This window comes from Marmota flaviventris, chromosome 16, assembly GCF_047511675.1.
Source record: "Marmota flaviventris isolate mMarFla1 chromosome 16, mMarFla1.hap1, whole genome shotgun sequence".
Taxonomy (NCBI): Eukaryota; Metazoa; Chordata; class Mammalia; order Rodentia; family Sciuridae; genus Marmota; species Marmota flaviventris.
Genome location: NC_092513.1, coordinates 55,915,214 through 55,939,646, shown reverse-complemented (window position 1 = coordinate 55,939,646; position 24,433 = coordinate 55,915,214). Strand labels below are relative to the sequence as shown.

General features: G+C 40.5%; 1 protein-coding gene across 1 annotated transcript in view; it reads left to right on the top strand.

Annotated features, from left to right (window-relative positions):
• Positions 1–479: 479 nt before the first annotated feature.
• Positions 480–24,433, top strand: part of L3mbtl4 (L3MBTL histone methyl-lysine binding protein 4) — a 464,449-nt gene continuing 440,495 nt past the window's right edge. The window contains exon 1 of the mRNA XM_027942948.2: positions 480–569. The gene's annotated coding sequence lies outside the window, so the exon portion shown is untranslated. The remainder of the gene's footprint in view (positions 570–24,433) is intronic.

The window sequence follows — 24,433 nt, the reverse complement described above, 5'->3', positions numbered from 1 at the left end:
TTATTTTGAAATGGTATCCGGGAACGCGTGTATGGCAAAGTCAAGAGCGGGAAAGGGGCATCGGAGAAGAGGTTGCAAAATCGGACAGAGCATCAGAAGAGAGGTGTTGGGAAGGGAGAAAACGCTCGGCAGGTGAACCCCAAGAGCTGGTTGAAGCAGCGGTGAGCGCCCCGGACACCGGTGCAAAGGACGGGGGTGTAGGGCAGGAGGAAGCGAAGGTTTGGGGAATCCTGTCCAGGGAGCCAATACGGAGAAAGCCGCATCTGAGGAGCGAGCCGCGGCCACCTCCCCGGCACGGGAAAGCCCCGACCTTGCCAGCCCAGCGAACCTCGGCTCCCCGGGGCGCTGAGCCGCTGGCGAGGCAGGTGCGGCGCGAGCATGCGCGCGGGCGGAGAGTGGGGGGCGGGGGCGGCTCCCCCTCCCCGGGCGCGCGCCCTCGCGCCCCTCCCGCCGGGCACCGCGGGGCCAGCGGCGCGGCAGTCTGGGCCGGCCCAACCTCAGCGCTCCGGCTCGCCCCCACCGGTGGCCGGCTCTGCGTTGCGGGCCGGCGCTGCTCCGATCCGCTCGGGGTAAGGAGAACGCCCACCGCCCGTGCGGGCTGGTCGGGAGCCCGCGTGGGTGCCCCGGCCGCCGCTGCGCGGAGTGGCCCGGGGCCCCGGGCGGCCGAGGGGCGTGTGCGTCTCCCGCGGCGAGGGCCCGGCCGAGGGGGCGGTGGCGGTTGGGGCTCGCCTCCGCCCCGCTGGCTGTTTCTCTTTCTCTTTCGGCGCCCCACTTGTCGCCCACTTTGGACGGGTGCGGTCGCCGCAGAGCCCCTGCTCCTCTCTCCACCGAGGGCCAGGCCGAGTGTCAGGCGTGGCCAACGGGGTGGGGGTCCGGGGGCCACTCCCGGGGTCGCAGCTGTCCCCAGGCACCAAGCGCCGGGCGGTGGGCTTTTGGCTTTTGTTTCCTCTCGGGGGGCCGAAGCCCTCTCTGCCCGCTTGTCCTCCTTGGCAGACAAGTGCCGTGTGCCCACTCTGGGGAACACCTCTTCATCCCACTGCCCCTCATTGCTTGTCTTCCTCTCCCGAGTTCTGCCCGGCCCGGTGTGCAGAGCGAGGGAGTGTGCTCTGGGCTGATGGCCCGCGGTGTGGGACGGTTGCTAACTAGCCTTCGTCCCAGCCAGGGATCTGCGACACCGTCGTCCTGGCTGCTGTAGCCTTCGCCTGCTCCCTTGGCCTGGCCTTCTTGGGTCAGCCTGTTACTGTTGGAGACACACCTGGGCCAGAGCCGCAGCGACTTGCGCGAGTGGTGTGAACGTTTTTTTTTAGGCTGGATTCCCCGTAGGTTTTGTCCCCAGTCTTTGGTTAAAGTCACTGGTTAAGGTCCTCAGAATATGCTTTATTTAATATATAGCTCTGTCCATTTAGAGGAACATTTCTTAATGCCCCAGTCCCCTTAGAGGCTGAAAGGAATAAAAGGAAGGCCTGACCACTGTTATTGAGAATACTGTGTGAGATAGCTGGATGTAGTCAGTTTGGTCACCAGTGACCTGCCCGTCTCGGCCAACACTGAAACTTCAGGTTTATTTGGTCTTCTGGATCCTGCAGTTGGAATTGTTCTAGAAGATGCATGTGGCAGGCTCCAGTTTCAGTCCTTGGCAAAAATAAGTGTAGTGAGATCTCGTGGTGTTTTCTAATCCTCTTAAAATCAAAAAAAGGTTATGGCAAACAGGTGGTGGTGGGATGGAGTTTGTTCTTGGTGCTGGATAATGTAAAGACTGAATGGATTTAGTTCTTCTCAAGCTGCTGAAACTTGAGAATAAACTTCATTTATTCATACTATAGAATAGAGAGAAAGGGTAAAAAAAGGAGCAGTTTCAGAGCATCCCGATGGGTTGGATTCTGCTACACAGACTTGGTGTGTAATCATTGAGTAGGAAGATGAACTTAAAACTGCTATTTTCAGATGTAAGGCAGCATTGGTTGTTTGTATGGCATGAAGTCCTTGACTGTGGAATCCTTGAGTCAGCACTTTGCTGGACAATTTTGAGGTGAAAAGAAGTATTAAATTTGACCTACCTCTATGATAAGCTTTCACTGTGGTTCCTGATGGGAAGGTGATGTGATGAAGACAATTAAGACAAGTTAAGGAACTGACTTAACTTTAAGGAGAAATAGGTGTAATTTCAAGTTCATGACAAGAATCTTAGGTAGTCTGTGTCTCTATACTTCGGGTGCAGTACCGAAGTGATTTGTATCTTAAATCATACTTCTGATTGATCTTTAGTAGTAGTAAGACTCCATTGCCTGGCGTGGCACTTGACACATGATTAAGTGTTTGTTCAGCTGATGTTCATAGGGCCAAATCTGTAAGTGAGCAGACTCTAAGCAGAGGCACTGGGTGCTAAAAGCAGCAGTAAAGAAGATCAGTGTGATTCTGAAGGAAGATTTGCAGATGGGAAGCCATGGAGTTCTTACTGGGAAGAGCAGGTGAATAGGAAAAGTCACATGAAGAAGGCTGTGTAGAAAGCACCAGCCCTTCAATGGGGGCAGAAGGACTCCCAACCCCTCTGCTCCCTGTCTTTCCCATGTGTCTGTGTTTGTTCCCCTTCTCTAGAGCCTAAGGAAAGACAGATTGAAAATCACTGAGATTAGTATTCATTATTTTAATTAGGAAGGAAAGCTGCTGGTGGTGAACTGGGGGAGTTAGCACTCGACCCAGCTTTGGTAGACTGGGAGCAGAGTGGAGCAGATAAGTTCAGTTTATAAAGTATAGAAAGAGACGCTGAAACACCTTCATACAGAGGAACTGATACCATTGGGCCAGGAGGTGGCCAGCTAGGGAATATTCAGCAATTTTGTATGGGGTGACAATAAAAAGCATAAAACTGTGTGAATAAATTAGCCTAGAGAGAAAAGAGGAGCTCTGTGATTGTAGGCCATATCCAGGGAAGGAGTAAGAGAAGCCAAAATGTGGTCAGCCGGGAGGAAAACCTGGTGTCACCATAACAGCAAATCCAGTGGACAATAAGTGAAGGGAACACGGGGCCAAATCTCAGTTGGTAATAAAAAGCCCAAACTGAGATGATGTGGTTGAACTTGGCTGTAAGAGTTGATCATGGCATTATGTAACATTTCAATGTGAATGCTAGTAATGCTTTGCTTTCTGCTTTAGAAATATAGATGTCCCCATTCATTTGAACAGTGTCTTATAGTTTACAATGCATTTCAATCTTTATAGCATTGGTAAAATTATTTTGAGGATATGTTATTGTAGAAATGTAGCTTCAAGTGAAGAGAACTATTTAGGTCCATTAGAAAATCAATGTACCATTTGCATACTCTAAAAGGGTGCTCACAGCAAGCAGTGTAAGTGTCATGATTATCTTGTATTTCAGAAAAACAATGAATTAGAAGATACTTGCCAGAACTGAAACTATAGTTCATTCACCCACATAAAATCATCTTTTTAAAAACATTTTTATTGTTATTATTTTTTTTAGAATAGTACTGTAAGAGAATTTATCCTTGTTTTATTTTGCAAGTACAAATGATTTTCCATGACAGCAATGGAGAAGTGAACCTTTACTCTGAGCCAGTCAGAGTTGTCACTGCTCTACTTTCTGACCTGCAAGTACCTTTTGGGGGAGGATGCCATCACAGCAGAGGTCCCTGCTCAGTGTCACTTCCTGAACTTTTTTCCCCTTCATTTTGTGTTGATTTGAGCTCACTTGTGAAGCATGCTCTTAGTGAGACCAGACACTTTGGAGAATGCTCGTGCCTTCCTCCTGAAGATAGCTGTTAGTATGTTGAGTGATAAAAGGGTGGTTGCTGCTGCAATTAAGAACTGATTAATGTTGTTTGGGAAGTGTCAGGTGAGGGCAGTGGGAGCTGGAGCATCACTTCTTGTTTCTGTGTTGCTGGGGAGAGAGCCTAGGGCCTTGCATATGCTAGGCAAGTGCTCTACCACTGAGCTGTATTCCTAGCTCTTAACACTTTTCTTTGTTACCATATCTAGTTAGAAAGAACTGTTTAAAGAGAGGGACAGCATAACACTTTACATTATTTTATTTTAAGAGATGGGGTCTCCCTATGCCAGGCTGACTCCAAACTCTGGGTTCAAGAGATTGTCCTGCCTGCCCTCTGGAAAAAAAGGGACTACAAGCACTTGCCACCATGCCCAACACATTTTTATATACAGCGTTTTGGTATGATGTTATCATGGCTTTTGCATTTAAATAGTTTTTAAGATTTAAATCATCATTGACTTGCTTCCTTTAGTTATGAGTGGGAGAATGAGTCAAAGAGAGGATGAGCTGTTTTTGTTGTGTGTGCTGTGTGTGGGGACAACTATATAGACATGAGCCAGGTCTCTGTGGAGGTCCCATAGTCTAGTGAGGGCCAGGTGTTAATTGATCATCTGAATAAACTTACCTGCAGACTGGAAGTGCACTATGAGGAAGACCTCCAGGAATGTCTACTTCGGGTATTCAGGTCAACAAAGGCCTCTGAGGATGAGCAGCCCCTAACTAGGAGGGATTAGGGCAATAAAGATCAGGCAGAGGGAAGCAAGGCAAAGCCCCTGAGGTGAGAAAGAGCTTGGTGCACTGGAGGAGGGGAACAGAAAGGGTTGGAAAGCCCTGCATCAGGAGGGACTGGCCTGTGGGCACAGTGGCTGGGGCTAGACAGGACCCAAGCATGAAGGCCATGCTGAGGACTGAATTTTATTTCTTTTGCCGTGGAAGGCTTCAAAAAATTGTGACATGATCTGCTTTATGTTAGTAAAGGCCCACTCTAGTGCCATTGCAGAATTTGAGCAGGTGGCAAGAGCAGTTATGATACCATGGTGGTTGTCCAGGTGTAAGTTAGTGTGCTTGGGAGAGGGGAAGGTGTCTGTGGAGCCAGGTGGAAGTAGAGAGACTCCAGGAATATTTTGGAGGTAGAATTTACAAAATTGCTGATGGATTAGAGGATAGAGGAAAGGAAAGAATCCAGTACTACTCTCCTGATCTCTAATCTAAGAAGCTGGGTGGATTTTGGAGATAGGAAAGACTGGGGAGAAACAGACCAGGTAACTTGCAAGCTGTAGGGGATTATAGGGTATTTTTAAGGAGACAACTTGGTGTGTTTGTGAGATATGTCAAGCACTCAGCATTGCACTAGGCATGTGGTTTTGGACTTTGGCAGATATGAGCTCTCTTCCCTTTTCTATAGCTGTAGGGTTTTGTATTCTACTTAGCGCACACCACTCCTAATGGGTCTCCTAAATATGAACACCCAGCTTGCCTGTAATGGGCACAATGCACCTAATGCAGGTGGTCTCTGAGCCTGCCATCAAGCAGTCTTTTTGGTAACATTTTCAGTCTTGACAGGTAGGTCTAAACTTGCCAGGTATGGTGTCCCAACAATGATCCTGATTTTTCATGGTTGCTTCTTTTGTGTCTGCATCAGACTTAAAAATGGAACCAGGTATGGTGCTGCGCCCCTATAATCCCAACTGCTCCAGAGGTTGAGGCAGAATGATTACAAATCCAAAGCTAACTGGGCAATTTATTGAGACCCTGTCTGAAAAGAAAAAGAAAAAGGACTAGGACTAGGTGAATAGCTCATTCATTGGTAAAGCTCTTACAGGTTATGCCTGAGGCCCTGGGTTTGATCCAAGCACTGCCAAAGAGAGAGAGAGAGAGAAAGAGAGAGAGAGAGAGAGAGAGAGAGAGAGAGAGAGAGAGAGAGAGAGAGAGAAGATTTCTTTAAATGACAGCATTTCAGCATTTTAAGAATGGTCATCAGTGTTTTTGGGGATTTCTTTCTAAATAAAAAACCAAGGAGCAAATTTTAGCCATGATTCTGGGCCTGTTTAAATGGATCTAGGTTAGCTGCTGATGCCAGTCCAAACCCCAGTTCATCTGTGAGCAGATGGTTTGCCCTTGGATTTGGTTTTCTGATCTAGCTATGGGAGGTACACTAGTCTGGTACTTTTTGGCAGATGGGTTAAGAAGTAAATCTGGGGTCTAAATTTGAATGTCTAAAGGAAGGTAATTGAGTGAAGCAGGCAGACGAAAGCTCAGAGTCATCTTGGGTTTGCTTTCAATTTTTTCACCTTTAAAAACTGAACATTAGTATTTTTCTACTACAAAAATTCTTTTAAGAAAAGTGAGAGAAAAATCCTGAAAGTGTTATGGAGACACTAGGAAGTGGTAGAGAATATGGCAAACCAGGGATTTTACATGTTCTAAAGGAAGTAGCTATTTATTAAAACACAACACACATATTAAAAAACAATTTGGAAGTCAGTATTTAAAAAATATAAACTCTTTCTACTTAAAATATTGGCTCAAATTTTAAAGGACATTACTAAGATAAACTGGATCTGTCTACTGACCAGATGCAGTTTGTGGTTTTTTCAGTTGTAGGGTCAACTGCCATTTACAGTTGTAGGGTCAGTTGCATAATTTGCTGAATGGACTTCACTTTTGATCAGGTGTTTTTTTTTTTTTTGCCATACATGAATGCCTTTCTTACTTTTATGTTGTAGAGTATAAGGACGCTTGCTGACTTCTTATGCCATTGATTCTTGCCCTTTCAAGTGACCTTTATTAAATTTGTGAGTGGTGAATGGGAAGCTGGGCTGAGCCCTGCCACTCTGCTGGTGTGGGGAGGTAGTTAAGGGTTACACTTGTAGAACTTTCCTTCATGTTTCTAAGGACCCCCACATATTCCCACTGTAAAGTGTTTTCACCAGTTGTCTGATGGTTTTGCATTATATGGACAGTATTTTTGTGTGAGTAGATGGACACAATGTCCTCTCTCCCTGTGGCTTTTTTTTCACATTTTTACCTGCCTTCCTTGTGAATTTTTCTTCTCCTGGAAGCTTCATGTGCCTCCCTAAAAGTAGATCATACCCTTTAATAGTGTGCTTTCTGTTAGGTCTGTTGCTCACTAACTCCCAGTTATGGGACTTTAGTTTTTTGTCTTCTCCATAAAACTTTTTGGGTTAAGCTAGGGCTTGTAACCACATATTTTCAAAGCTTAGAAGTTGCCTGACACATGTGAGACACTCAGTAAGTGAAGCTTGAATGATTTTGAGTCAGTTTGTGACCGCCCCTACAAGAAAGAAATTTTTCAAAGTTCCTAACATTTTGGAATTCTGTGAGTAACCAGCTAAGATTTTGAGTTTAATTAAAAATGTAAGCACTGACCTTCATTTTATTATTATTATAGTCACACATCAAAAAAAATAAAAGGTTCTACTGTTTTTACTTTGTGGCAAAGAATATCCTTCAATTTCCTATCATTGCACCCTTTAGTGCAAACAGAGCGCCTCCAAGTCTATATTTTATGCACACTTTTTCTGAGAATGGTTAGAACAATTTTTTTTTTTCCAAAAAATGTCCTTTTCTCTTCCCAAGCTGAGTTTGCTGGGAGTTTGTTCCTAGAAGACTTGTGAAAGTTGGAAACAACTTTTCACATCACAGGTGTAGGGAAGGGACTGTGAAGGTTCAGGGGCTAGCCCACTTTCAGGTGCTGGGGTCTTTGTTTTTGTGTGAATGGAGGCCCACCCACTTTATTACATTAGATCACTAATAATTTTAGGGCCACTTTCTTCTACTGTGAGGATAAAGAAAGTATCCTCCTCTGTCTTTTTCAGAACTGGCTTGCATCTGCGTCCAGAACAAGCAATGCCAGTTGCTGTGGACTGACTGAATGGTGAGAGGACAAAGAGGGAACAGTGAAGAGTACAGTTATGTATTGATCACCAACATGATGCACAAAGTGCAAGGTTAATAGGTGTGTTTTTAAACTGCATCCATGTCCAAGTTTGTTTTCTTTCATATTTCTAGAACTTTCAGCTGGGTAGCTACAATTTCTGGGATAGCCAACGATAGCCAATCAAGAAGCTTCTGCCATGTTTAGCAATTTTATAGGTTTTTTTTTTGTTGTTATACATTTAGACCTAGTATTTTGAATTTTAGATAGTTTGTAAATGATCTAATTCAGGGTTTCTCAATATTGGTACTATTTTTTGTTGTTGAAGAATCCTTCTGTGTATTCTAGGATCTATGGACTCTACCCACTAGCTGTCTGGGTTCTCCTTCCTTAGTTGTGATGACCCTAAATGTCTCCATACATTTCCATATGTCACTTGGGGAGAGAACAGAGGAGCAAAATTACCCAAGATTGAAAACCATTGATTTAACTCAGTTTATTTGCAGATGATAAAACAGAGGTCTGGTATATTAAGTAAGGTTTCCAAAGTCAGAAGTCATTATGTCAGAATAGAAATAAAAAAAGAAACAGTTATCATAGCTAGGTGTGGTGGCACTGTGCACAGTGACTGGGGAGTGTGATGTAGGAGAATGACAAGTATGAGGCCAGCCTCAGCAACTTACTAAGGCCCTCAGCAACTCAGTGAGACCCTGTTGTAAAATAAAAAAGGACTGGGGATGTAGCTCAGTGGGAAAGCGGCCCTGGGTTTAATCCCCCTTCCCCTAGAATAAGTTAATTACCTTACTTAAGGGAATTTATTATCAATTCAAAATTTATTTTCTCTTGTAAAATAAAAGTTTTTATGACAATAGATGGCCCCTGCTGATGACTAGGAAGCAGCAAGTGCCATTATTGCTAATCAAGTTATGGCAAAGGTATAAATAATAATTTGTGCTGTTTATAAATAGTAGTTTGAAGAACTGAATTGCCTACCTTTGTCCATCTGAGTAATGGCAGAGTTGGAACTGACTGGACCTTTCAGAGTCCCCAGTCCATGAGGTTTTCTATGACATCATGCTAACCTGTGTTTTCATATCAAGTTGTGCAGTACTGCTGTATTCAATAGCTTGGCAAATTTTACTCTAGAGTAGTAATTAATTCTTTATGTGTTTCCATAATTGGGAATTATGAAGTCAATAATATTAATATCTGCTAAATGTGAGGGCATTCATTTATTTCACAAATGTTTATTTAGTGTCTGCTTTGGCCAAGGCTGTGCTAGGCCTGGGAGTATAAGGGATATGAGAACTAGCCAGCACCCGAGACTCTGGTCTTTCCCAGGAAACTCACAACCAGGAATGTAGATTCAAGTTTGAGATATCTCTTGTTGTGTTATGGGATGCTCCCCAGGTTATTTGTGCAGTTATTCCTTCAGCAGCATTACTGAATATCTAAGATGCACTCTGTCCCTTCTGCCTAGGAAGTGCCTATGCTGTTGACAGTGGAGCAGGAGGGTGGGGCTGCTGTAGGATGTAATGGGCCCTCAGATTCTAGGAGGGAGGCAGGCCTGTGAAGTGTCAGGGCCTGTGCTAGGAAAGAGCAGGGAGTGAGTGCGCTTCTTGAAAGAGAGCTAGGACCTCCTTGTCAGGTCCCTGATTGACAAGCTCCAATGTCCTGCCCCACCCATGGTGCCTCAGTAGCTACCTGTGGAAAGGGACACAGCAGCAAGGCCTCTACCTTCATGGCAGCTCCTAGGCTTTGTCACCTGGATCATGTAGTGCTCCCACTGGAGACCATGTGTTACAGATGTAAGAAAAGGTGAAAGTTTTATTCAACCCCTTTTAGAAACGAGCATACCTTCCCTGCTTGTGGTATTTCAGCATTGTTTACAAAGTCCCTGTTGGCATATGGCACAAAAGAAGGAAGATTTGTTTCACTTTTTGGAAATTGACGAAACTCTGTGAATTTTCCTTTGAATTTTCTCACTAAGTGTTCTATTGCAAGTGAAGAGAATAAATTCAGCATTGTACCTGTGCCTTTATATATGAGTGTTAAAGAGTCCTCCAAGATTTCCCCAGCCTTAAGTATCTAAAAATGACAGTAAAAACTGGAATTAAAAAGAAATAGCTTGTAGGGCTGGGGTTGTGGCTCAGTAGGTAGAGCGCTTGCCTAATATATGTGGGTTTTATCTTCAGCACCACATAAAAACAAATAAAAACAAAAATACAAAAGGTATTGTGTCCATCTACAACTAAAAAGTATTAAAAAATAGTTTGTAATTATTTTGAGAGATGATTTAATTTGCCCACCTTCTTTAAATTATTCTGAATTTTATCGATTCCACTTCAATATTTCTGTCATGAGCATCCCTTTTATATTTTTCATAACCATCACACTTGCCTATAGGCCATGAGGATCTTCTTCATGGGACTAAAAATTAAACATTCTTTTAAAAGAGGGGACAGGAAATTAAGCTTTTTATTTTTGTTTTGTTCTAGGAGCTTAAACCACCCCCACCCCTTCCAGGCATACAAATAGTAGCTTAAAAGAACTAAGGGGTGTCTGTCACCTATATTCCTTTTTCATGTGGAATATTGATTCTAAGGTAAAAAGAAGCAAGGTAGAAGAATGTTTCTGAATGTTTGTGCATCAGGGCTTCCAGCGTCACCAGATTTTGATAAATATTTTTCTGTAGCATCTCCCACAGATCCTGAAATGAAATTAATAGGTAAATAGTTTACTTTGTATAGGCAAACTTAAATCAATATAATGGCATATATAATAAAATGGAGAAATTACTGGATTGTGATTTTTTAATGAAATGGCATTTGTTTTAAAATGTTTATACCCAATTATCCCAGAGAATGCAATGAAACAATTGGTGCTCATTTCCCAGAGTCTTCAAGCAGCATCATGCTCAATGGAATGATTTTCTGAAGGAGTGAACAATCCTGATGAGTTCTGAACAAAACAAAAGTTTTCCTCAGTTTACTGATTTGAGAGACAAGAAATACTAGAACCATGCAAATAGGCACTTTTTTTTTAAGTTCTGTGAATGTCAAATGGAATGCTCTAGTCATGTAAAAGGCAGGATGAGATTTTCCTGTGAAGAGCTGTCCCATATGTTATAGACCCTGTTCATTAAATGCCCACTCAAGAAGCCTATACAAAATATAAAAATTCTCCTAGGGGTGATATACTTCTCCCTTATTTCCTGTTCTTTCCCCTGTTGAGAACTACTGGTTGGGATAAATAAATTAATTCTACTGATTACATGCAATGATGCAGATGAAAGATGGTTTGCTGAAGGGAAAATTAATTTTTAATCATTTAGAATAATTAATTATTCTTTTAGGACTATTATACTATTTCATAAGAATTTTGTTAATCCCAAAGTTATCTTAATTCTTCCAGAACTTAAACCTTACAATGAAAATATTATGAATGGATGTTGGTTTTCTCAATTACGAGGCATTGGTTTACCAAGCTTTTTTTTTTGCTTTTTGTAAAATTTATATATGTATGGTTAACTTTGTATATGTTATGGTTAAACCTTGGTCATCCATGTGGCACTAGAGGTAACTAGGACACAGGTTTTGTTTTAGTTTAAAATAACCAAATTGTCTGAGGTTGGAATGGGTTATAGGTAGATTTCTATAAAATAGAGAGGTACTCAAGTAGAGTGACAAATATTCAAATTCAGTATAGATACTGTATTTGGGTGTGTGTATGTGTAAGGAGTTGAAATTGTCATTTAAGTCTGAGTTATATGATTTATTATATCACAGATGCTCATGATATTCCTAGCAGGCTAGAATAATTATTAGAATTGGAAGAGCTCTTAGAAGTGTCCTATCCTATTTTTCTAGCCAATATAGGAGTCATTTCTGCAGTATCCCTGACTGATGGCAATAGAGATTGTACTTGGAATTTAAAAAAAAAAATATTTTGAATAATAGAACATCATTAAAACAAATATATAGCTCCCCAAAGTAATTATTTGGAAAGATGAATATAATATGAATATGTAAATCCTGCTTTAAAGGCAATTCTATTTATGCATTTTATGCTTCTAGTCTGATGCAAGTGTTTACCATTATGAGAGAAATAGATAACAGGAATTCATGTCTTACCAGGTGTGGTGGCACATGCCTATCATCGCGACTTGGGAGGCTTGAGACAGGAAAATTGCATTTTGAGACTAGCCTCAGCAACTTAGCTATCTCAAAATAAAAATTAAGGGCCAGAGATGTGGCTCAGTGGTTAAGCACCCCTGTGTTCAATCCCTAGTACAAAAAAAAAAAAAGGAATTCACAGGTCTACGCTAACTGCTATGTGAAGCCATGGTTTAGAGAAATAGAACCTTGTTGGAAAGTTTATCTTAGCTTTTAGTTTTACTGATTCCAGAGCAGCTTCTTCTTCCTGAGTGTCCATTTTGACTCTGGTTCTAGTTACAGAGTTCCTTCATGTGGAATTTCACTGAACTTTTGGGCACATTTTGTTTCCTGTGCCTTTGTCCTTGTCTTTGTACCCAGCCTACCCCAATCTTGGTAGTGATGGAAGTGTAATTGTACAGTGTGTGGAAATACTTTCCAAAAATTAGATCTGCCATGTGGATGCTAAGGATGTGCCTCCTTATCAGATGTCACCTTTAAAAAGTGAGTCTGCATTGTTCTGCCCCCCCCCCTTTTTAAAAATAGGAATTGAGAGAGAAACTTAGTTTCAGTCTTTAGGGCTTACCCATCTATCATTTGGCTGTAATGCACTAGTCCTTGCATGCTATCTCCCTGATATTTGTAAATCACATCTGAAAAGTTGTACTTCTCAATTTCTAAGCAGCACCCAGTGAGCTGATTGTGTTGTGGGTGGGTCTAGAGTGAGGGTGGGGTTGGATTAGATTCCAGTGCATTCTTATAGCTTGAATATGCTTTAAGAAGCAACAGGGGCTCAGATTTCTATAAAACATATTAATGGTGTTTGACAATTAGTCAAAATTCAGGGCCTGACATGTAACATATAAAATGAATATGTAATGATGTCTATAAATGGTACTTATAGGACTAAAAGTTGATGTGTTGTGTACTGACACCATACACCCATATACCCCCCCCCCCCCAACACAAATGTAATAGTTTCATTGTTGATGTGGTAACCATTATTGCCTATGAGATATATAAAGGCATATTCCTCCTAAGTTCAGTTAACCTGCTGCTATGTAATTAGAATCAGATACACTTAAGATTGTGTTTGAAGGGTAGAATGTGTGGTTTTAGAAAGTATTTTTCTAATGATGAAAACTAGAGAGTAAGCTAATGACATCAGATAACTAAAAATTCTGTCCTAATCCACGAATGCAAATTGAGGGCAAGTGATAAATCTTAGCTTTTGAACCCAGGGGTCCTTAACTACTAAGCAACATCCCTAGCCCTTTTAAAAATACCTTATTTAAAGACATGGTCTTGCTGAATTGCTTAGGGCCTTGCTGAATTGTTGAGGCTGGCTTTAAACTTGTGATCATCCTGCCTCAGACTTCTGAGCAGGCCTCCGCTACTATGCTGGGCCAGCCTTAGCTTTTGACACACAACAGTGATGATGTAAGGTGTACAGGAGTTGGGTTTTGCCTCTGTCAGTGTGTGGAGTTCAACACCTGGCGCCCATATAGGTTGTCTGTCTCTTTCTCATCTTTTCTGTAGATTTTAGTTCTTGGGAGTTGTGCATTGGTATTGGGTTGAGCATTTGGCTATTTTCTTGATTACTGTCTGGGTGTGCACTTTTGGGGATAATTCCTAAATAATATACAAAAGTTATACACACAGTTATGATGTATTTTTAGTGAGCAACTTATTTTCTGTTGCTTTATTATAAACTAATTTAAAATAAAAGGTTAATAAGAAAAAAAATTGGACACAGGTTTCTACAGGTATTCTGTTTAACCATCATCTCTGTACTTCCTTTCTCATTTTCGTCTCTTACCTTCTTCAGCTCTATGGATACAGGCTGGGTACAGAGACATGAGGGCAGGTGTAGGTGATGGTTTAACAACTAGCATGGATTTACATTCAAACCAATGACAAGGAGGCAGAGACAATTGGCATATGAAATTGCTTATGGCTCACTCTGAGTTTTTGAAGTTTTTTCAGTAGTCCGCATCTACTGATGTGGCATTGAAAGAACTTTTCAAATGTCATGATTTTGAACATCCTAATTGGGGGTAATTTGCTTCACATATCTTTATAGCATTGTAGTAGGTACGTTTTTAAAGTTTAGCATTTTTAATTACTTTGTACTTTAAAATACATCCATGTGAAATTCAGTTATTCCTTTTTAAATGTTTAATTAAATGAAAATATTGTATTTTGCTAGTGATCCACTACTTAAGAGTTCTATAATAGAAGAAATGGTTGGGGATTGAACCAAAATTACTGTTATTCTGAATACTTCAGTGTATCATATAAAGGAAATTCTTCTGAAAGACCTTCTTAAAGTTAACTGAATAGAATTTACTCTGTTAATTCACCATTAGCTGTATTACCTAAAAGATCCAGAGTTTGCTATTTTCAAATATGTAAGTATAGAGAAACTTGACATTTTGCTCACTTTTGAGAAGTTGGCAACTGCTGAGCTTTTTTTGTTTGATTATATCCAGTCAGTTGAGATATAAATGAATTGGAAATAAATGCTTATGGCTGATAATTAATATGCAGTTAAAAAAAACTCCTTAAGAACAAAAGCCTCTTACACAGTTAGGTGGCACTATTTCCTTTTTCTTTTCAAATGTTTGACTAAGTATAGTTAAAATATCAAGATTCTTTACATGGCCTTATTTAGTTCTAGCTAGATGAAAAACAAATAGGAAAAGTACATTAGAAACCAGTTCAAAGTGAGGATCCAGCCCTTATGTGTCATTGAAGTATATTTTGAATCCATTGACAGAAACCAGCTGGTCGTTTTAGGGGTGCTCTCTAGGGGTGCTCAGAATCAGACTTCAAGGGTCACAGCTCTGGTATATTCTGGGTCCAGTGGATACCCTGAGCAGGCACACTGGCCTGGGTTTAAAGATGGGAGGGAGGAGTGGGTTTGGGGTACTGGGGCCACACATCTGCAGGGCCTCTGCAATGGGCTAATGATGTTTGGGGATTTGAGTCCTCTTTTTTTGCTAGAAGTCTGAAATCCAATTACAAAGTGTGTGTATAATTTCCTGAATTAAAAAAGTGTTAGGCATAAACATCTGTGGTTGAATCATCTCCTGAGCCAAGAGCACAGAGGTGAGGAAGTTGGGCAGAGCAAAGGGCTATTTCAGGAAGTTCAGTGTACCTTGTTTTTGCTTTTGTGACTCAAGCCTAACATGACACCAGGCAGTGTTGGGTCTTGCAGTTGGCATTCTGAACCAGAGGCTTAGATTGATGCTCCATTCAGCAGCTGCTTGCAGAAAGCCAAACAATGTGCTCCACCTGCAGAGAAGGAAGGTTTCCGGCACTGCATTGTCCTGTGGACAGTGGCAGATGAGGTGTCAAGGTTTCAGAAGGGGCTGTGCCACCCCTGCTGAGGATACCCTCTACTCAGAGCTGTGTTGCCTGGTAACCCAAGGTTATCTGACTGGTCATTCAAACACTGTGCAGTAAAGAATTCAAACTGGTCTATGATATGTGGTCTCCTTGAAGCTGTGGAATATCCCTGTGACTGCAATTTAAAGATTCTTAAGTGCTTTTAAAAGAATGGTTTAATTTAAAAAAAATAAAAGAAAGAAAAGAAGTTCAGTCTGAATCTTCATTGGGATATACTTGGTCATGACTCAGTGCTTAAATGTGCAAAATTCAGTATCAGAATGTGAGCTAGCCCTGTTTTCTACAATAAGATCAAGATTTTATTTTCTTTATTAATTCTGTGAATTAAGAAATTCATAGATTAAGAATTAATTTTTTTTTATTAACCCTGGAGAGGAAAAGTCATTGATTAACAGGCATAGTGAATATGCCAGTATTAGTACTGTAAATGCTTTGGTTCATGTCTGAGTCTTAAAAAAACAATGTTACAGTGCCTTGTTCTTTTTCTGCTCCTTTATTGTATATAATATCCCTGGGGTTAAACTATAAAAATAATATAAAAGAAAACTGAATACAGAATACCCATGCAATATGATAATGTATTACCATTTTTACTGTTGTGGAGCAAAAATGAAAGCCACATCTCAGTTTTTACAGTGTTTAATTATGATTTTACTCCTCCCAAAGTGAAAGTTATCTCAGCTTTTCAAATGCTGCTACTACTAATCATATTTTTGAGACTATGATTACATTAATACATCAAACATATTGCAGTGCATATTTTAATCACTGAAAACAGTAAATTGGGTACGTAGGCACACATGTCACAAGTTTTGTGTCAGGCACATCATTTTAGTATTAATACATTTTTTAAAATAAAAGAGAAAGTTTCTTGATCTTTGGACTCTTTATGTATTTCATTACATTGTATATATTTCCTCTCTTCCCCCCTTAAATATTGTTAAAATCAGGGCAGTAATATTGGTCATTTTGCCAAAAGAAGCCAAAAGAACATTTGAATAGATGTGAAAAGCAGGTGGATAGGAATAAGACATGGCCAGCCAACCTGTTGAATTGTGAAAGTGAAGCAAGGAGGCCATCGTACTCATGATAATGATCATTTATCAATATTGAAGGTGAACCTGATAGGCTCACAATATTTTATAAAGTAATGGAACTGACATTTGGGAAAATATATATATATATATATATATATATATATATATATGTCAAAGTATTAAGAACAGTGGTAGAGCACTTGCCTAGCATGGGCGGGGCCCTGGTTCAATCCTCAGCACCACATAAAAATAAAGGCATTGTGTTGTGTCCATCTACACCTAAAAAAATAAATATTAAAAAAGATAATAACCTATGTATGTAAATTGAGTGTGCATTTATTTTCATGAGATTACATTTGTGAACTGTGTAAGCAAATGATCTTTCCATCTCATCCAGTCCCTTTGATGTGCACTAAAGAAATTTAAAAATAGTGTATGTATGTGAGAATTGAGGACAGTGTATTTTTGGTGGCAGAGTAGAATCTCTCTTTTAGTGTTTAGTTTTTGCTTTCAGTACATTTATAAAGTTGATATATTAAGCAAATATGGTGGCATTGTTTCAGATTGAATCATTTAGAACCTGGCACCTAATTTCTTTATTCAATAAATAACTTTTGGGTGCCCAGAGTATGCCAGTCACTGTTGTGGGCTGTGGGTGTATCAGTAAGCAAAACAGGTACATTGTGAAGCTTACATCCAGTGAGGGAGAGGTCATCAATAATGATAAAATATATAGCTAAGTTATTTAGTGTCCTGAAAACTGATAAATGTTATGGAAAAGTAAAAGAGAAAGTAACAAAGAGTAGGAAGTCGTGGGCTGGGGTAGGTGCAACTTGCAGTATTGGAAAGAGTAATCAGGTGTAGAACCAGTGAGATGGGGGTGTGGAGCAGAGTGGACAGTGTCTGGGAAAGATTTCCAGACAGAGGAGCAGCTAGAGTAAAGGCCAAGAGGGTGGGGCTTGTTGGAGGTCCAGTGGAAGGACTATGGTGAGCAAGGGGAGAGGAAAAAGCAGGGAGCTTAGAGAAGAAAGATGGAGGTGAAGGAGAGATGCTGCTGTACTCAGTAGCCATCATGAGGACCTTGTGTGCAGTGTGACAGGTCAGCCCTGGCAGGGCTTGGGCAGAGAGGTGAAATTGGTGGTTTTATGCTTTTGGACAGTCACTGTGACTGAAGAGTAGGCTGAGAGTCACCTGCTAGGGATATTTTCACTGTTACCAGGTAGGAGGTGATGTAGCTTCAACTTGGATGGAAGCAGTATCTGTGGTGACCAGTGGCTTATTCTGGATTTGTTCTATAGGCAGAGAAATGCAAACATATTATTTATCATTGTTGATGACCTCTCCCTTACTGGATGTAAGTGAGATTCCCTGATTGATTGGATGTGGAAAAAAGAAAGGTCCACCCTACCCACAATGTTTTTGGCTTAAGCACCTGGTGTGGGAAGTTGTATCCTGAGATGGAGAAGGTTTGGAGAGACAAGCAATTGATGGGAGAATAGCAGGGGTCAGCATGGGTAGAGCTTTCACAGGTACTTAGTTGATGCTAGTTGCTGTCAGTAGCATTAGCTCTAGTAGCATTGGTGCTTTTGATTTTGTCTCCTAAGTTTTTTTCCAGTTACTTTCCAGTATATCCACTTGCTGCTCCCTATGAGAATTACGTGTTAACTTTTTTCAGTGTTTCTTCTCGAATAATGCCAGAATAACCATCATACATTTGTCCCACACACTGGTGCTTTCTTTGTGCATATGTGAAATCTTCTAAGTATGATTGTGTATTCAAGAATAGAAATTTGGATAAGGAGATCTTGGGGTGAGGGCTCTGGCTACCCCAGTAATAGGTCCTGCACATAAGGTAGCAGTACCTTCCTCCCTGTGATTAGTGAGGATTTTCCTCTTTGGGGCAGGCAACAGTTTCCAAATATGACTAATCATCACAATTACAAGAAAAGCTGTCTTTAAAAAGTTAGCTCTTTGACTTTCATCTTGAGAGATTCTAACATATTTGGAAAGTTTATAGCAGCACAATTCACAATAGCTAAACTGTGGAGCCAACCTAGATGCCCTTCAGTGGATGAATGGATTAAAAAATGTGGCATATATACACAATGGAATTTTACTCAGCAATAAAAGAGAATAAAATCACGGCATTTGCAGATAAATGGATGGTGTTGGAGAAGATAATGCTAAGTTAGCCAATCCCCAAAAAACAAATGCCGGATGTTTTCTCTGATATAAGGAGGCTGACTCATAGTGGGATAGGGAGGGGAAATGGGAGGAATAGATGAATTCTAGATAGGGAAGAGGGGTGCCAGGGTAAAGGGAGTGGGGAGGGTATTAGCAAGGATGGCGGAATGTGATGGATATCATTATCCAAAGTGCATGTATGAAGACTCAAATTTGATGTCAACATACTTTATATACAAACAGAGATATGAAAAATTGTGGTATGTATGTGTAATAAGAATTGTAATGCAAAAAAACCCCGCAAATTAAACAAGTATATATATAAAGACATGAATTGGCGTGAACATACTCTATATACAAAGATATGAAAAATTGTGCTCTATATGTGTAATAAAAATTGTAATGTATTCCACTGTTGTATATTTTAAAAAATAAAATCAATTAAAAAAAGAGATTCTAATGTGGTAGGCTTGGAATGGGGTCTGGGAAATTTTATGTTAAATATTTTCTAAGGATAAAAGGGGTATATATACCCTCTAGGAGGCAATTTAACAATTTATTTCTGATTCCAGTCTTACCTTCAGGTTTTACTCTACGATTATAGTAGCCAGTGTATGAGATAACATGTATATTGGTTGTATAAGAAACTTTTAAAAGTAAGATCTTAGAGAACTTCCTAGTTAAGGGAAGAGAGAATAGAATGGATAGGGATAGGATAAGAAGTGAGAGTTTTTCATATGTACCTGTTTATATTGTTTTGATCTTTAAACCAGATAAATAAATCATGCTATTCAACACATGAATGAATATGTAACCAGGTAAATACACACAACTCAACACAGTGCTCCTGGTGATCACTCAGTTTGTGACCCTTGAGACCAAGGCCAGATGTAGTATAGGTTGAGCAGCCCTTTTCCAAAATGCTCAGATCCACAAGTGTTTCCAATTACATTTTTTTTTTTACACTTGAGAATGTGCACATGCATAGTGAGGTATCTTGGGACTGGGACCCAAATCTAAATATAAAGTTCACCTAATGTTTCATATATACTGAATACATATAGTATGAAGGTAATTTTATACAGCATTTTAAATAATTTTGTGCATAAAACAAAGTTTCGTGGTGTGGACTTTTTCTGTTCATAGCATCAATCAGTATTGGTGCTTAGAAAGTTTCAAATTTGGGAGCGTTTTGGATTTGGGATTAGGAATGCTGAGCCTATAGCAAAAATCTATTCCATCTTTTCCCTGGTCCTTTTCTTGTTCCTGGCCTCCTCTAAAGCTTTATTTGCTTTTGCTTAGTAGAACTTCTTTCTGGAATTTGTGAGATAGTCAGCATTTCAAATTTCTTAGGTAGTTGGCACTTTGTATATTTGTTTCTTCATCTTCACCATCATAGTTAAGCTATCATCATTGTATCCACTGTTAATATGTACTGTCCACCTCCTGCATTCCAAGCATCCTTGGATGCTTGTGACACATTAGAAAGACTGATAAATAAAGTAGTTATGAAAAAGTGTGCCAATTGTCATGGTAAGGGAAGCACATCTATCCATCTATGGAAGTGTTTCTCACCTAGAAATAACATTTACTGAGACTTGATGAGGCGAGGCAGCTTGGAGGTGGGAAGTTTTATTCAGATAGAAGATAGAAGACAGTGAGAAAGGTCAGTTTGTGGCACGATTTGGCTAGGGTTAGAGGCTGGCTGGTTAGTGTGGAGTAAGGGCAGGAACACCTTGTTAGTATGGACTTACCTTTAGACGGTGGTGAGTCACTGAATGGATGTAAAGAGGAGAGCCAAGTCATAGGCATCTTCAGGCCACATATGACAGTGGGTCTGCAGAGTAGAAAGACTGCAGTCTCTGTAGACTGGGGAGACTGCAGTCTCTAGACTGGGGCTGGTGTGGTAACATAGGCAGTCACCTCCCAGTGGAAAGCACTGGAGTAGGGGACAGGGTTTGAATCTTCTGTGTGGATATCTAATTAATTGATTAGATCATTTTGAATTATTATATAGTAACAGCCCAGATGTCAAATTACATAAAGCAAAATGTTTTTGGAAGAAAAGATTTCATACTATTGGGAAATTCTTCAGAATATAAAAGCTTTATTGAATTGGGTCTGAAATGAATTCCATTTAAATATTGAATTAATTGAAAACCTTGCTTCTGAATATTTTTCCATAGATTTCACGCTCCTTTACAAATTTCATCTTGCCTTCTGTTTTAATATTGGCAATAAATCTAATAATAGAGAGGTGATGTTGAAGGGAATGGCGGTGGGAAATGTGGGTGATGGTGTAAGTGGGAAACAGTCAGCTTTATTATGGTAGGGTAGGGCAGAAGAGGGTGGATGAATTGTGTCCTGGTGTTTTCATTGGGTCCAGTACTGACCATAGGAGGGGATGAAGTACCACCATGTACTACTCAGTCTCCAAGTTACCACCTGGTGGCTTCAATTTAATTAATCTCTTTGTGGTATTTTACATGAAGTCATGGAAGAGGCCCTTTGTTTCTTCAGGTGTGGCTTTTTATATCTAGCAGTCCCGAATTTGACATGGACTGTGTGTTAGGTATTGACCTGCTGAAAACAGTGTGGATTTTGCAAATAAAGTAAGTGTCCTATTTGCCTTACTACTCAAGTGGAGCTACTATGAGGGATTTATTTATTTTGCATTTCTCTTCATGAAGCTTTTTGGCAAGCACTAGCTCTTTACCAATGTGAGACCATTTAATGCTCATGATGGCTCTGTGCTGTTATCATTGGCATTTTACACAGGAGGCCACAGGGGTGCTGAGAATCAGCTGCTTGCTGAAATCATGCAGGTGTGAAGGGGCAGCACTGGGTTGGGACACCACACTGGAATTCCAGAGGTGGATTTTGGGTAAGATGGTGTGTGCAGGGTGTTTGTGTGTTTGCAGGTTACGTGTGCAGGATTAGGGGAGGGCTCTTGTTCTGTTTCATTCTTCAGGAGCCCTTTGATATACCTGGGACACTAAAGATGAGAACAGTGGAGAAATCCTTTTTTAAACACACACTTTTGTTTCTGCTATGAGTTTCTAAGACCATTCTTTAAAGAGCTCAGTAAATTACTTTTGTCTGTCTCTTGGGGAAAAACAAACTAAATCATGCATAGTTTTTACTTTGTTTAACTTTCAAGTTTATTAGTATTATTTTGTAAAGTTTATATAAATGGCGTGGTGTAGGTATTTCTTTTTATTAGTTCACTTGACACTTGGGCAGGTCTGAAACAGTTTGTAAATCAAGGCCTGTGCTCTAACTCCCTTTACTTTGTCTGGGATTGTCCAGCAGCTGTGACTCACTGGAAGATGATGTTGTGCAATGCCTAATCTGTTTAATAGTGTACTGGCTTCACTGTCAGTTGGTTGGCTTCCTTGTTATGGCAGGGGATTTGGTACCACAGTTAGGGTAGAGTGACTTCTTTTTTGCTTTGTCAGAGCTCTAAGATCGTAGTATGTGTGCAGAGGTATGTGGGGGGCAGTTAGGCATGGGGGTTTAGTGGGGAGCTGTAATTGATGTTGACCCTGCAGTGGCTCAGCTAGAGGGGAGCCAACATCAAGTGTACTGAATAGAGGGTCTGCTTCTGTTGCTATGCAAGTAGGAATGGAAGGGACCTTATTCCCATTAAACCTGTCAGATATCACACATGCTACTTTTTAAAGCTAAAGCATTTTGGCTATCCTTTGAGAAGGTTAATACTACTCTGTTCAGTTTATTTCTATGCAGTACGTGAGATGAGCCATCCAGTTTCCAGCATGGATGGGGTTGCAGAGATGAGGATGCACAAACTGGATGGCTTCCCAGAATCTACAGAGTCCCATCTCTATGGTGCAGCCTTGTTATTTTTCTTGGAGAGTTTTCCTCCCAGAATATTGGGGAGTGGAGGTGGGGCAGGAAGACTGTTTAAATACTAACAAAATTTAGTGCAAAATCAAGTATATGTGATTTTTTGCATTATTTTCATTTTTGGATGATGATTTACTAAAAAGAAAAATAAAGTGTGTTTAAATGTACTTTGTAACAATAAAGCACTTAACGACCATCAATTATCATCTTGTTTGAAAAGGATACTAGATTTAAATCTTTCTTTCTATTATTTGCAAAACATAATTACAGTGGGTTAAGTTCTTGGAGGAAAATGTGTTTTAAGTGAAAAAATTGAAAAAATTGAAGCCAGACCATATTGTTCTCTTTTTAAAGATGAATCTCAAATGAAACATTGAAGTGATTTATATATTTTCAGAAATTGCATACTCAGCCATTGTTTATAACTAGAGTGACCATATAATTTAACGTACAAGCCAGGATGCTTTAGAGGCTGAAAGGGGCATGGACTGGATTAGAAATAGTAGGTCAGCAGGTGTAAAATGGGGCTGTTTTTTTTTTTTCAAACTAGTTTTGACTACCCATAGCATAAGAAGGTTTCCTTAAGAATGGATTGTTAAAAAGAGGAAAATGAAATAAAGAGTTGCAAAGTTTGACTTTACCCTACTTACAAACTAGTAAATTAGCCTGTTACTATTTCAAAGATGCTGGCAGAAGACATAGGACTTCCCAGTCAGTTACAAAGAAGCTGAGAGTTTTGGGCACAGCAAACAGTGTGAGCATCAGCATAATGGTGTCAGTTTCTCATGTCCACAAAGCCCTGCAGGACAGCTTGATATGGACCAGGTAGATGCTGTGTCTGCGTGTATTTGTATTACAACCGAGTTACTCACTGAGGGGCTTCTACCACTTTTTCAGCAAGTAATAAGGATGCATGTTAAGAGTTCTCTAGAGAAACAGAACCAATAGAATATGTAATTATAAGTGGGGATTTATTAGATTGGCTCACATGATTAGAGGCTAGATAGACCCATGGTGGCCATCTGCAGCTAGAGAGGCAAGAGAGCTCTAATAGAGCTGGAGTTCAAGAAGCTAGGATCGGGTGAGGGTGGGGTGGGATGGGGTGGGGTTGGGGAGAGAAAGAGAGAGAGAAAGAAGTAAAGAAGAAGGAGGAGGAGGAGGAGGAGGAGGAGGAGAAGAGAAAAGGTAGGTAGGTTGGTTGAGAGAGAGATTGAGATTCTGTGAAAATCTTTAAGTTCAAAGCCTGAAGAATATGGAGTCCAATGTCTATGGGAAGCACAAACAGAAAAATGTACCTGCTCGAGAAAGTGTATTCAAACTTTCCCCTCCTACTTTTTCATTACATCTGGGACCCTTCCTCTTGGGAACACTTCACAGTCAGGACAGGTTTTTGCAACTGTTTGCTGACCCACATGCCTGTCTTCTCTGAAAATAGACATACCCAGAAGTATGTTTTACCCATATTTTAGGCATCACTCAATCTAGTTATGTTAGCAACCAAAATTAACCATCATAGGAAGCCTAGTCTTGGCTGGGATGGGAGGAGAAGGTGAAAAAAAGATGAAAGACATGGACTCACCTGTCAAGGTTACCATCTGCATAATTTTCCCTAAGAAAGGGCCTGAGTGGAAGGATGTCTTGGGTTCTTGCAGTCTTGACATGCTCAGCAGGATGTGTAGGAGTACAATTGCCTGGGGCACCATCTCCCAACAATTCTGTGCTGTGAAATGTCTTTTCTTTATTCTTTCAGGCTTATATATATATTGCATCAAAGTAGAGGGTGAAGAAACACTAGTGGGGAGAGGCTCATGGAATTTGGAAAGGCATCTTTATGATGGTGTTGATAACCTTCCTGGGAAACTGAGCCAGGAATTAAAAAAGGAATTCTTTAGAGTGTTCTGACAACAAGCAGGAGATCAAATTCTCAGGCTTTCTGCTTCATTATAGGCTGGTATCTGTTTTCTCAACCTCAGTTCAGTGACATATTTATTTGTAGCTTAATTAGGAATGTGCTTGAGCATCATTTGCCATAAGCAAGCCCCAGTAGTCCTGTATCAGCAGTTCCAAGAAATCTTGGAGTGGGCAGTGTAAGTGC